The 13,503-nt window shown below is 45.2% G+C and overlaps 1 protein-coding gene and 1 long non-coding RNA gene across 2 annotated transcripts in view; both read left to right on the top strand.

Annotated features, from left to right (window-relative positions):
• The window catches only part of LOC139352063 (NACHT, LRR and PYD domains-containing protein 12-like), a 152,376-nt gene that overhangs the window by 20,175 nt on the left and 118,698 nt on the right, over positions 1-13,503 (top strand). The window lies entirely within an intron of this gene.
• LOC139352079 (uncharacterized) lies at positions 11,274-12,366 on the top strand. The gene is made up of 4 exons (XR_011603620.1): positions 11,274-11,427; positions 11,551-11,694; positions 11,803-12,019; positions 12,104-12,366. It is a non-coding gene; the product is annotated as an uncharacterized lncRNA (long non-coding RNA).

The raw sequence follows: 13,503 nt of genomic DNA, 5'->3' as shown, positions 1-13,503 counted from the left end.
TTTTTAACACAATTTCAATTTCACATATTTCTCCATAAACCTTTTATTAGCTCATGGTTTCCAAAAACCCATGCAATAAAACTGGTTCTGTAATAAAATATTTTCCACAGTCCATGTCTCTATTGGTGTTATTGGTCTGCAGCTTTAAGCTGTAATTTCTGCACTTAAGCAGGCAAATAAAGTTCCAGTTACACTGGCGAATCACGTTGTGTTTCACATTTAGCATAAAGCTAACCAAATATAATGGGAAAACCCATATGAAAAATTACAGGCACAGCGAGTGTTTTTATCTAACTGACAAAATTACTTAAACATGAAATACATAAAAACAATGAAATGTTCCTTTAAACCATGTTCTTAATCCAAACAGTTTTTTTTAAATGCACCAGGAGCCGAACCAAATACAGTTATGAGCCTTTAAGCAGTATGTGCTAACCTCAAACATAACAGACGAAGCAAATATTAGCCAGTTTAGCTAGCTCACGCTGCCGCCATGGCTGCATGCTAACCACGTTATTTTCCGATCCTCAAAGAAACAGCCCTGACCAGAAAAGTACACAATGGCGCTTGTATTAACATTATAAATAAATGTTCTGGTGATCATATTTGTGTTTTGACAAGTTACTAACCTGTAAAGGACAGAGAAATAATGAAGCAGGCAACAGGTGATGTGTTTCCTTCTCTCGCTTCTGCCAGACTGAAGAGGAGAGCTGGATACCGTCATCACTAAGCCTGTCTCCCTGGGGAGGCACTGCCTCCTAGTGGCAAAGTTGAGATGCAGCTCCAAACCTAGATGTCCATTAAATTACCTGAATAAGGCTCTTCTCCAAAAATATACACATGAAAACCAAACAAAATATACATTAATTAATTACATAATGTGACCACACATTACTGTGTGTCACAGAAGTGCCCCGAATTGTTATGTGAGTACACACACCAAGACCAGAGGAAGGTGAACTCTCAGGGATGGCTTGAGAGAATACAAAACTAAGGCAGGTAAATTCAACAGAAGGTTTATTAACAAAAGGTGTCCACAAAAACGGGTAAACGAAAAGCGAGAGCACAAAAACACTCTGCAACGTCCAACTAAAGGTGTCCTCCAAAACGGGAAAAACTAAAGGCGAGAGCAAACAAACACTCTGCACAGAGCAACTAAAGGTGTCCACAAAAACGGGAAAAAACTAAAGGCGGGAGCAAACAAACACTCTGCTGGAAGCTCCAACTCCTCTCACGACCGAGGCTAGGCTGGGCTGAGGGCTTATCCACAGGGCAAAAGGCTCCTGGAAGAGGGCAGACAAAAACACAGGTCAGAATGGACTGGACGCACACAGAAGAAAAGTCTACTGACAGAGGAAAGACAGACTACCACGGAGGTAAGCAGACGATCTGACGAGTACTGGAGGGAAAAGCCTGGGTTAAATGCAGCTGCTGATGAGCTGATGATCTGCAGGTGTGAGAGGAGGCAGGCAGGTGGAGCTTGACTGGCAGGTGCAGCCTTACTGCACGGTCCTGGACAGACAGGGGGAGACAAACAGACAAAACACACTGGGGAAAACAGGGGAAAATGACACAAAAGGGAGAGACACACTGCCAGGTCCTAACACGAATGAATGAATGAATGAATGAATGAATGAATGAATGAATGAATGAATGAATGAATGTGTGATCTGTTGAAGTCAGGTCTTTACCACCAACACCAGCTGTTCATATGATAACACATAAATGTTTGCTTGTACAGAACAGAAAGAAGTAGACAAAACCTGAACAAAGTCAACAAAGTCAATCAAGGCTTCACTGCAGTTTCTCAGATGACCACAAATAGAGATGAGGAGGCTGAACATCGTGCAGCATTTAGCAACTAAAAAGCCATTTTCCATGATTATTACACCGAGGCCAGAAACACCACTCCAGATGAATGCCAATGTTTATGCTAACTAATGCTAATTCTAGTAAAAAGGTGACAAAATTGCAAGTTTAAAATGCTTTTTGTGAAGCTGCATATCTGCTGCATGATGTGACCCATGAGAGTCTGTGCACTTCACTGTCCTGAACTTTCACCCCTGCCATGTTTGTCTACAGCTGCTGCAGAATCTTCAGTATGCCGAAGAGATGACGATCCTTTGTGTCTATAACGGCCCCTACATGCTTCCCCCCAACCAATGGGACGAGAAGGCTTTCATCAGACGGCATCTCCGAAGAAAAGACAAGCCTTGAATATACCAAACGGACACAAACTGCATGGATTCAATTCAGTTTCCTGTTAAGTGAGTTAAAAATGTAAAGTTGTAAAGTGAAACTGAAGTTCATCATTTAGTGTGAAGAATTAGCTCTGTTACACTGAAGAAAAAATTCCAGTTTTATTCTATGGCAGAATTGTTCATTGTTTGTTTAAGTTTTGTGTCAGATGTAGCAGAACTGGCCTCTAACTGACCTTCTCTTACCCTCTCTGACTTCTCATGAGAAACGGAGTTGTAAACCAGTCTAACTGATTGAATTATAGACCATCTGGTTTGCTTATAAGGAGATGTGATTTCGGAGAGAGACAGGATGTCCGGTTCAGTGAACTCTCCTCGACACTCTTTCAGAGGGGAGAGTGGAAAGGTCAGGTCATGAGGTCTTTACCTCATGGGCTATCTCCTACCCAGGATGTCCCATGTTAAGGCTAATTCTTCCCCAATAGCCCTAAGGGCTCAAGACAATAAAACTGTCTGGAGAGACAAGTGACATGCCTCAGAGGAACCTCCAAAAATCAGCAAATGCTGATGGGTTGTAAATTGGACATTCCTGAAGCAACTTGTGGTGTATGCTTGTGTGCTTTTTCCTAATACTCCAGGATAACCAAACTTCTATGTTGAACTTAACTTTTGATGTTTTCACCTTACAGGACTCCCAATATGTATAATATTGATGTTTTTCCAGTTTCTCTAATTTGAAGAATGACAAAGTTGTGATTTTAACTGTTTTATAAAGTTTGTCTGAATTTTTATCATGGAACCATACTGCCATCTAGAGGTTCAGAACCGTCAGGTTGAACATGCTTGACGTGATACATTTATCAATAAGTAACCGTAATAGTGATTATCATTTTTGTTGGGCAAGTATAGTCTGCCCTTCTTTATTTCTTTATTTTGTGTTAGTTATACCTTGAGTCATCACACATATTAGGATGAAATTGTTACCATGATTATCTTTAATGTTGTCATCCAATCATAGGAATTGCTTAATGCATGTTGTGAACAGTGTTAAAATGTCATTGAAAATCGTCCATTCAAAATATATGTGATTGACCATAGTGAGAAGCAGATGAGCCCCTCGTATGAATCATTAATTAATTCCAGCTCCATGAGGCGAGATTACATCGTGCGCCACAAACCGTCCTACGTGAGTGACGGCCTACCCATTAGACACGCCCCGGAGCGAGATTTAAATGTCTGCAGCCGCTGCATGAATTCAGTGTGCGTTACTCCGTCTTGTCTTAAGTTATATTACGTTATGTTTTAGTTTTGTTTGTTACTTCTTAGTTGTCTTAGTTTTGTACAGTCATTTTGCTCTTTAAGTTTTTCCCGTGTTCGAGCTACACAAAAGCCATACCGAGTAGCGTGATTTATTTTTCAGAAGACGTGCTTCCATAGTTTTGCTGTAAACTTTCATTTTTCTAAGTCACACGTTTTTGTTTTAGTATCTGTAAATTTTAGTCAAATAATAATAATTTTGTAGATCGGCCATCGAAGAGACTATCAATTTTGTTACTATCAGTCTAAAATAATCCTTCACGGACTCAACCGAACCAAAACCCTGCAACCAGCTGTTGATCCTTGGTCTGGGTTAACAACCATCCGGAGCCGTCCCTTATCTGTAACCGACACCGTAGAACCCAGTTCGAGAGACATCACCGTCCAACATCAGCTCTTCACCTTGGTGTGCCTGGGCCTTCCACCGGACCACCGAGCAGATCGTGCCACGGACGAGCACCTGGGCATCTTCGAGTTAGTTTGGAGCAGAACTCACCGGGACACCATCAAACCAGTAGGGCATGCTCAGTGGGTTAAGATACTGCTAATTTATCCAAATTCTCTCAACTGCTCGTTTAATCCCTTAACTTTACGTTCGCGTCCCTATTATCCCCTTACAACTACTTCTCACTATCACCAAACTTGTTTTGCCATTGCGTTGCCATAAGTTTCTTTTGTGTTCTATCATATCACCACATATCTTCTGTCGTACCATTCATGATATATCATTCATTATCCATAATTCTGCTTAATAAATGAGATTTTGATTTAAGTCCTGGTTAGACGGTGTCCTTTTGAGCTGAATATATACAATCCCTGTATCCAGAGTTTACACTTCAGATTATCAGACTGGTTTACCGTTAGTTGATTCGTTAGTATTTTATCAGCGTTATAGCAGTTAATTTCTGCAGTCCTTCTTAGCTGAGGATGGTGGTGCCCCGTCATTTTATCAACGAATGCAACATCAAATTAAGTTAGTTCCCCTACACAGATGTGACATAAACACATAATTGTCCCCTCATTTGCACTGTTTATGCAGCAAAGTGCTCAGATGCACACACTGAAGAAAATGTTCTGCTTCTTTTCTAACTGGGTATATTACCGGTGTTCAGTATCTGATACCTGGTGTGCTTTTCATCAATACTGCTTCAATATGCAGTGCAGTATGAAGTGGGTCATAATATGTTCTGGAAAATACATCCAACATGAACAGAAGTTATTTCATGCAAAATACATTCTAAAAGAATTGTACGTGTACCCTCCTCCACGCAATCTGTGCATTCTCCGGGGGGACCTGCAGATCCAGGAGCTTCCAGAGGGGGAGCCTGTGACCTCCACACCTCAGCCCAGGACCCAGGATCGTGCCCAGGCTGACACCCATGGGCCTCCGCTCATCTTCCAGAGCTTCCACTTCCACGCTTTTGTCACGTAAGGGTTCGTCAGATTTCCATGGCCCCCCTGGGGGTCACCACACATTCGGCCAAGCAGCCAGCTGTGGCCCCCCACAGCAACTCACATCACTTTTAAAATCCCACACACCCACACGCAGACCAACCAGGCATGTTAACACGTCCAAAAAACTTCACGACTGGGGTCTGTGTGTGAGAGAAAAGCACTTCATTCATTGGTGACTCTAATGTGGCCAGATTTCCCCCTTTTCAGCACCAGGACTTGCAGGTGGACAGTTATCCAGGGGCTTCATTCTACCATGCAGAGGCTCTCCTGCGAAAAGCCACTTGCACCACGAGGGTGGAGACTGTTGTTCTGGCCTTCGGGTTGAACAGCAGGAGACACAAACCCCAACAGATCTCCATCAGACAGCTCCTGAAAGCCACCAAGATAGCCAGGACTGGCTTTCCTGAAGCCACGTTGTGGGTGCCTCTGATCAACTGCTCTCCTGCCTTACCACACAGGGAGCAATCCAACTTGCAGGTATTGAACTCTTTCATTATGAAAACGTTCAACTTCTCTCTAAAGTTACCTGTCAATGATTTTGACACTGACCTGGATGGGATCCACTGGACCCATCCCACAGCAGCCAAAATGTCTGATCATTGGATGCAGCAGCTAAACTAAATGTCCCCGAGAGCCTGGTTTGTCAGGAGGGGTTTAAAAATGTCATGTTTTTAGCTGAACAGACTCAGCTAACCAAGGCACAGCTCTTTTTATTGAATAGAGGTTTAAACTTCATTCGCACTAGGGGCAGTAGTAGAAATATCAGACCTCAGACTTGGCTCAGGCTTGACCTCCAGAAATATCATAGGAGACTTAAATTTTTGGCCTATTATGGTGACGAAAGTAAATCAGTGAAACAGCCTTTTACCCCCAAATCCAAATGGACTCCTCCAGAAGTTAAAATACCTCCTTAGTTCTCTAATTTAATTAAACTAGATCTGAATTATTTCCATAATCATTTTCAAGTATTAAGAACTGAGCCCAATCTGTCACCTGAAGAAAATTTGGCCCTAAAAGAGCTGATGCAGAATAAAAACATTGTGAGTAAACCAGCAGATAAGGGCAGCGCAGTGGTAGTCATGGATCTCCAACAATATTTATGGGAAGGATATAGACAATTAAATGATAATAAATACTATTCTAAACTAGATAAACCTATTTATTTAGAAACATTTACTCAAATTATAAAAATATTTCATAAGATACATGAGAAAAAACTAATAACCTCTAAACAATGGAATTATCTAATTGGAGATTCCAGCCTGGAGCCAGACGCTTTGATCTCCTTCCCAAAATTCATAAAGTTCCAGCCAGTTGGAGCAAACCCTTTCAAATTCCTCCAGGGCAACCTATAGTCTCTGATTGTAGCAGCGAGACCTATAGATCTGCTGAATGTATAGATTTTTATTTAAATCCATCCATCCATCCATCCATTATCTTCCGCCTATCCGGGGCCGGGTTGCGGGGGGAGCAGTCTGAGCAGGGACGCCCAGACTTCCCTCTCCCTGGACACTTCCTCCAACTCTTCCGGGGGGATCCCGAGGCGTTCCCAGGCCAGCCGAGTGACGTAGTCACCCCAGCGTGTCCTGGGTCTTCCCCGGGGCCTCCCCCCGGTGGGACATGCCTGGAACACCTCCCTAGGGAGGCGTCCAGGGGGCATCCGATAGAGATGCCCGAGCCACCTCAGCTGACTCCTCTCGATGCGGAGGAGCAGCGACTCTACTCTGAGCTCCTCCCGGGTGACAGAGCTCCTCACCCTATCTCTAAGGGAGCGCTCCGCCACCCTGCGGAGGAAACTCATTTCAGCCGCTTGTATCCGGGACCTCGTTCTTTCGGTCATGACCCAAAGTTCATGACCATAGGTGAGGGTAGGAACGTAGATTGACCGGTAAATTGAGAGCTTCGCCTTTCGGCTCAGCTCCTTCTTCACCACGACAGACCGATACAGCGACCGCATTACTGCAGCCGCTGCACCGATCCGCCTGTCAATCTCACGTTCCATCCTTCCCTCACTCGTGAACAGGATCCCAAGATACTTAAACTCCTCCACTTGAGGCAGGAACTCTCCTCCAACCTGAAGGGAGCAAGCCACCTTTTTCCGGTCGAGAACCATGGCCTCGGACTTGGAGGTGCTAACTCTCATCCCAGCTGCTTCACACTCGGCTGCGAACCGCCCCAGCGCATGCTGAAGGTCCTGGCTCGAGGAAGCCAACAAGACAACATCATCCGCGAAAAGCAGAGACGAAATCTGCCGGCCCCCGAACCGAACCCCCTCCGGTCCCTGGCTGCGCCTAGAAATCCTGTCCATAAAAATGATGAACAGAACCGGTGACATAGGGCAGCCCTGCCGGAGTCCAACATGCACTGGGAACAGGTCCGACTTACTGCCGGCAATGCGGACCAAGCTCCTGCTCCGGTTGTACAGGGACTGTACAGCCCTCAACAGAGGGCCTCCAACCCCATACTCCTGGAGCACCTCCCACAGAATGACGCGAGGGACACGGTCGAATGCCTTCTCCAAGTCCACGAAGCACATGTGGACTGGTTGGGCAAACTCCCATGAACCCTCAAGCACCCTGCGGAGGGTATAGAGCTGGTCCAGTGTTCCACGGCCAGGACGAAAACCGCATTGTTCCTCTTGAATCCGGGGTTCGACTATCGGCCGGATTCTCCTCTCCAGTACCCTGGAATAGACTTTACCAGGGAGGCTGAGGAGTGTGATCCCCCGATAGTTGGAACACACCCTCCGGTCCCCCTTTTTAAAAAGAGGGACCACCACCCCAGTCTGCCAGTCCAGGGGCACTGTCCCCGTCTGCCACGCGATGCTGCAGAGGCGTGTCAACCAAGACAGTCCTACAACATCCAGAGACTTGAGGTACTCAGGGCGGATCTCATCCACCCCCGGCGCTTTGCCACCGAGGAGCTTGCGAACTGCCTCAGTGACTTCAGCCCCGGTGATGAATGAATCGACCTCCAAGTCCCCAGTCTCTGCTTCCTCTACGGAAGACATGACAGAGGGATTGAGGAGATCCTCGAAGTATTCCTTCCACCGCCCGACAATATCCCCAGTCGAGGTCAACAGCTCCCCACCTCCACTGTAAACAGTGTTGACAGAAAGCTGCTTCCCCCTCCTGAGGCGCCGAACGGTTTGCCAGAATTTCCTCGAGGCCAACCGGTAGTCCTCCTCCATGGCCTCCCCGAACTCCTCCCAGACCCGAGTTTTTGCTTCTACAACCGCCCGAGCTGCCGCACGCTTGGTCTGCCGGTACCCATCAGCTGCCTCAGGAGTCCTATGAGCCAACCAGGCCCGATAGGACTCCTTCTTCAGCTTGACGGCATCCCTTACTTCTGGTGTCCACCACCGGGTTCGGGGGTTGCCGCCACGACAGGCACCGCCGACTTTACGGCCACAGCTATGGACGGCTGCATCAACAATGGAAGTGGAGAACATGGTCCATTCGGACTCAATGTCTCCAACCTCCCTCGGGATCTGGTTGAAGCTCTCCCGGAGGTGGGAGTTGAAAACTTCCCTGACAGCGGGTTCCGCCAGACGTTCCCAACAGACCCTCACGGTACGTTTGGGTCTGCCAAGTCTGTCCCGCTTCTTCCCCTGCCAGCGAATCCAACTCACCACCAGGTGGTGATCAGTTGACAGCTCAGCCCCTCTCTTTACCCGAGTGTCCAAGACATACCGCCGAAGGTCAGATGATACGACTACAAAGTCGATCATTGACCTCCGGCCTAGGGTGTCCTGGTGCCACGTGCACTGATGGACACCCTTATGCTTGAACATGGTGTTCGTTATGGACAAACTGTGACTAGCACAGAAATCCAATAACAGAACACCACTCGGGTTCAGATCGGGGAGGCCGTTCCTCCCAATCACTCCCCTCCAGGTGTCACTGTCGCTGCCCACGTGAGCATTGAAGTCTCCCAGCAGAACAATGGAGTCCCCGGTTGGAGCACTTTCCAGTACCCCTCCCAGGGACTCCAAGAAGGCCGGGTACTCTACGCTACTGTTCGGCCCGTAGGCCGAAACAATAGTGAGAGACCTATCCCCAACCCGAAGGCGCAGGGAAGCGACCCTCTCGCTCAGCGGGGAGAACTCCAACACATGGCGGCTGAGCTGGGGGGCTATAAGCAAGCCCACACCAGCTCGCCGCCTCTCACCGCGGGCAACTCCAGAGTAGAAGAGAGTCCAGCCTCTCTCAAGGAGTTGGGTTCCCGAGCCCAGACTGTGCGTGGAGGTGAGCCCGACTATCTCTAGCCGGTACCGCTCAACCTCCCGCACTAGCTCAGGCTCTTTCCCCCACAGTGAGGTGACATTCCATGTCCCCATAGCCAGAGTTGTTGTCCAGGGTTTGGGTCGTCGGGGCCCCCGCCCACGACTGCTACCCATTCCACATAGCACCGGCCCCTTCTGATCCTTCCTGCGGGTGGTGGGCCTACGGGAAGGCGGGCCCACGTCGCTCCTTCGGGCTGTGCCCGGCCGGGTCCCGTGGGCAAAGACCCGGCCACCAGGCGCTCGCCTGCGAGCCCCAACCCCAGGCCTGGCTCCAGGGCGGGGCCCCGGTGACGCCAATCCGGGCGACGTACGCTTCCTTGCTTTAATTCCTTTCATAGGGGCTTCTTGAACTGCTCTTAGTCTGACCCGTCACCTAGAACCTGTTTGCCTTGGGAGACCCTACCAGGGGCATTAAGCCCCGGACAACATAGCCTCTAGGATCATTCGGGTACTCAAACTCCTCCACCACGATAAGGTGGCAGTTCAAGGAGGAGTTATTTAAATCCATTAGCTAAAAAACATGAGCTATATTAAAGATACATATGATTTCATTGATAAGATAAAAGATCTAGTTATTCCTAATAATTCTATATTATTTACTATTGATGTCGATAGCCTGTATACTAATATTGATATACAGGAGGGGATCTTGGCCGTTAAAAATATTCTATACAAATATTATGATAAAAAGAGGCCTGATGGAAAATACTTCCTACAGATTAAGGGCACAGCGATGGGCAAGAAGTTTGCTGTTTCAGGCTTGCAAGATCTGATTAACTGGAGTAATTCCCCATTTTAAAGCTTAGCTTTCCATCCAGGCACACACTTTTATAACAACACGCTTTTCCCACATTGCAGTGTCCAGGGTGTGCAGTGGTCGAACCAAAACAGGAAGCTCATGGTGTAAATGGCAGTGGATTTGTTTATGATATTTAGTTCTGCCACTTTATTTTTGTGCTTTTATTTTGAAGAGCGCCGCTCGTACTTTACTACTTCCTGTTTTGCCGAAGCCAGACTTCTCGCTCCCGTCTCAGAAAACAACATGCTCACGTTGCTCCAGAGCTGGTAAAATATGCAAACAAACTTTTTACTTCTTGTATGTTGTGTCGGAACTTGTGGAAAGCTATTTTATTGTGATTTGCTTCGTACCTTTTGTGTTTTTGTATATCTTGTGTAAGGATTGTTACCGCGAGGTGTGTGGAAGACAGGCTGCTAGCAGGCTAAGTTCAAGCTTGGCGCCCTTGGAAAGCAGAAGGAGGTGGGAGGAGACTAATGGTGTATTCCTTGTAAAACGATTTGTTCATTTATTTAAAACAAGAGAATTTGTCATTATTTTTGTTTACATAAGAGCTGTAATTCACTACTGTTTAAAAAACGGATTATTTCATGTAAAATTTATTATTTGAGTTTACTAAAATGATTGTTTATTAAGTTAAAAATATGAACATGATTTATGCATTATTTTCTGAAATATAACACCACGGCATTTGTATTTTGTCCGTTTTCACAGTTTTCACGGTGTCATAAGGTGACAGAATGTGTCAAAAGCCATTGGTGACAAGAGAGGAGAGAATGAAAAGAACACCAGTTGAAGCTCTAATTAATAATTAATTCCAAGTGGGCTGCTACACATGGCACAGAGGGGCCTTTATCAGAAGCACTCTCTGGACCATGCCTTTGGCGTCTACCTGCAGAGGGAGCTTTGCAATGAAAACTTTAAAGAGGAGGTGAGTACTACCATAAAACATTCTGTTTTTATTACAAAAAAAATCTGCAAGTAAAAGGAGATGATTTTGCAAAACAGTCAAGATTAGAAGACAATTGAACATGTTTTAACATGTCTTTCAACTTGTTCGTAAATTCTTTTGGAGCATTTACTGCATGTCTTTTACTTTAAATTTGTGGAATATGCTGGAGTGAATAAAGAATCTATCTATCTATCTATCTATCTATCTATCTATCTATCTATCTATCTATCTATCTATCTATCTATCTATCTATCTTGTCTTTTCAGGTTGAAAACGTTGCCTGGTACCTGTACTACTTTGACCCACAGAAGCCATCCCTGCAGTTTGTCAGAAACAGGGAGAAGATCCAGCAGTACCTCTGTGAGCCCTCTGAGGCAAAACTCACAAAACAGACACAGCTGAATTACCTGAAGAGCTTGAAGAGGTTGGTTGCATTTGTTTTGGGGGTTTTTTCTCCTCCATATAATAATAACACTTGTGTAGACAATAAACGTAATTGGGCTTAAATTTGTGTAAATACTTAAAATACTTGCACTTCCTCTGACAGATTCCTGGTGTACCACACTGTCAACACCAGCCTGAGGCGAGAGGATGAGACACTTCATGCGGACTGCAAGGACTTCATCGATTACATTGGCTCACTGCAGAAGTCCTGCTCCTAACAAGTGAGCAAAGAGATCACCCAAAAGAGGTAAGTTTAGTTGTTTGCATGCAGTTAACTGCATTACAGTACAGATAAGTGAGCAATGTGGCAAGTAAGTTCATGATTGTTAATACATTTTATCTTTTTTCCTCACAGACACGGCCTGTTGACTGAGAAACAGCAGCTGACACCGAATGACTGCTTGGCTGTGCTGAGGGCTGCCAAGAAGGACTTCTTGGCAGTTATGGGGAAGGTCTTTGAGGACAAGGACGCGGCCCTGGAGTTGACTAAGTGCTGCTTTGTGGTGTACTATCTGCAGGCAGTGGTGATTTTGAGACACCTCCAGCGGCCAGGCGTGGTGGAGCGCATGACTGTGAGTATTATTGTGCCCTTTTTGTCTTGCCTGGATTTTTGCCGTTACCCTTACTAATCGATATGATATCCTTGTTTTGTGCAGGTCCAGGAGTGGGTTGTGAGAAAGAGAGACACACTGGGCAACACAGTTATTGGAGTGAAGGAGCACAAGACTGCAGCACAGCAAGTGGCCACGTTTGCCCTGTCACAGGAAGAGGAGTTTGTAAGTTCAAATTCAAAGTTCAAAGCATGTCCAGGAATGTGTTTAATTCATTGTAACTACATTAGAAATGACTTTTCTGCAAGTAGTTACACACCGTCACAACCTCACTCATCAGCACCGGTGGTGCACCTCTCAGATTGAGTAAATTAGCTGTTAATCTCAGGCAGGGCTCTTAGCTAATGCAAAATGGCCGTCATGTATATAGATGTAAATACAGAATTACTGCAAGAGATAAAATTAGTGCTGTCAATCAATTAAAATATTTCATTGCGATTAATCTCATGAATGTCATAGTTAACTCACGATTAATCGCAAAGTGGATCAGCTTGCTTTGTGCAAATGTTTTTTATTAAAAACAACAACGTGTAGTGTTTTTTTTCACACTAACATTCTGATTTGAAGCAAAATCTCACACAATTTAACACTGTCAATAAACAGATGACAAAAAAAATACATACTTCGTTACAAAAAGCCCCTTCAACAACCCTTTCTAAGGGATGAAAACAGGGTGATACAAGATAAAGTTACAAAGTGCTCACCATTTTAAACTGGGACTCAGGCTATAGTGCAGTTAAACCATGGCTTAAACTTTCCTTTCTTAAGTTTCCTTTGAACATACAAGCAGTCAGACTATACTGCTCTTCTGTTTGTTCACCAGAGGCTTATCAACCCAGCCTCTTATTTCTCTCCAGAGAGAATGGACATCACTTGTCTATGGCTGCAGTCAGTTTGTTCTTACTTGTGGTATCCATACGCCTCTGTTGAAAGCCATCCATTGTCGCCTGGTTTAGACAAGGAGGCGGTGGAGAATTCGCATTTGCCGTGTGTTTGGCCATCAAGTGGTATTTCAGATTGGATGTGCTGCAGTGATAATTCAGTTCACACCAACAATACACAAAGATAACATCCACACAAACCGGTAGCTTATTTTTTTTTTTTAAACTAGCGAGTAGGCGAGACCAAACACGTGCGTGGGGCGTGTCTATTGTTTTGTTTCCGGTTTACAAACGGATCCTGTAGTTTTCCTAGCATTACTAGCAGTGGCCACAGCTTATAAAAAAACTACAAGTTCACTGGGTCACAAAGAACGTTAATCTCGCAATTTAAAAAAATGACGCAGTTAAAATTGACTTGCGTTAACGTGTTAATAATGCAATATTTTTAACAGCACTAGATAAAATAAATGTTTTTTGTTTTATTCATTCAATTCAATTTTATTTGTATAGCGCCAAATCACAACAGAAGTTGTCTCAGGACACTTTCCATATAGAGCTGGTACA

This window comes from Chaetodon trifascialis, chromosome 24 (genome assembly GCF_039877785.1).
Source record: "Chaetodon trifascialis isolate fChaTrf1 chromosome 24, fChaTrf1.hap1, whole genome shotgun sequence".
NCBI classification, from domain to species: domain Eukaryota; kingdom Metazoa; phylum Chordata; class Actinopteri; order Chaetodontiformes; family Chaetodontidae; genus Chaetodon; species Chaetodon trifascialis.
This window is presented reverse-complemented; position numbering and strand designations above follow the sequence as displayed.